Below are 1,198 nucleotides of genomic sequence, written 5' to 3'. Positions count from 1 at the left end.
CACATAGAGACAAACGAGACAAACAACCATTCACTCTCTCACTCACACCTAGGGACAATTTAGAGTTACCAATCAGCCTAACATGCATGTTTTTGGACTGTGGGAGGAAACCGGAGCACCCGGAGAAAACTCAAGCATGCACGGAGAGAACATGCAACTCCACCCAGAAAGGCCCCTGGACCGGGGTTTGAACCAAGGACCTGCTTGCTGAGAGGCAGCAGCTCTACCAGTTGCGCCACCGTGCTGCCCTATGTTGGGAAATTATTTATTAATTTTTCATTCGTTTTCCTTTCATCCTCTTCAGTGTTACACAGGCTTGTGCCTATCCCAGTTGTCATTCGGTAATGTGGGGTACACCTTGAGTGGATCAGAATTCAAGGCCATATGAGACATTCATTCATCAGTCTAACATGCATGTTTTTGGACTGCAAGACGACTGTGACTGAACTCTAATTCACTTTTCTTAGCTTCAGAATGGCTCCTAGAGTAGATGGACCAACATAAAAAACTGATTATTGGGTTAGTAGGGTCATTTTGGTCATCTTCCAAGTCCCTCTGATTAACTTTAGCCCAGAGCTTTAAGTACAATGAATATTCATATAGAACAGAGTGGTTTATAGAAATATTTCCATTTGTACTAATGATCACCTTCCCATTAAGTTACAGCTGCTCATTATTATTATCATCTCTTAGTGAAAAAAGAATGTAACATTCAGAATCTTGTGAACGACCAAAAATCATAGATGTGGATTTAAGAGCGCATCAGATTCTTAGTATCGTTTGATCTGTATAGGTTGAACTGTGCAGGCTACATGTAAATCTGACAAAGTGGGATCTCAGTCTTTCCCTCCATTAATCCATTTTTTCCCAAATCAGACCAAGTCTGAATGGCAAATACTACTCAGATTTTAAATAAATGGCTCTTGTTCATTTATCCAGAGCAGATTAACACGGACGTACCGGTACTGTGTAGTGAAAATAGATGTTCGAAAACAGTGTTCCTAAAACGGAAAGCTTATATTTTATTTTATTTTATTGTTATTATTATTTTTTTTAAATCAAACATGTGCTATGTGCTAAACAACCAGACTACTGTACTCTACAATACTATTCTGTTCAGGTATCAATTTAGGACCAAAACAGAAACACAGATATAATTGTATGTATATATACATATATATATATATATATATATATA

At 37.8% G+C, this 1,198-nt stretch overlaps 1 protein-coding gene across 2 annotated transcripts in view; it reads left to right on the top strand.

Moving 5' to 3' along the window:
- The window catches only part of smad9 (SMAD family member 9), a 937,424-nt gene that overhangs the window by 761 nt on the left and 935,465 nt on the right, over window positions 1-1,198 (top strand). The gene's annotated exons all lie outside the window — the stretch shown is intronic.

Source organism: Nematolebias whitei, chromosome 14 (assembly GCF_014905685.2).
Source record: "Nematolebias whitei isolate Nwh7 chromosome 14, NemWhi1, whole genome shotgun sequence".
Lineage (NCBI taxonomy): Eukaryota > Metazoa > Chordata > Actinopteri > Cyprinodontiformes > Rivulidae > Nematolebias > Nematolebias whitei.
Note: the sequence above shows the minus strand (reverse complement) of the source record. Positions and strands in the feature narration are given on the sequence as shown.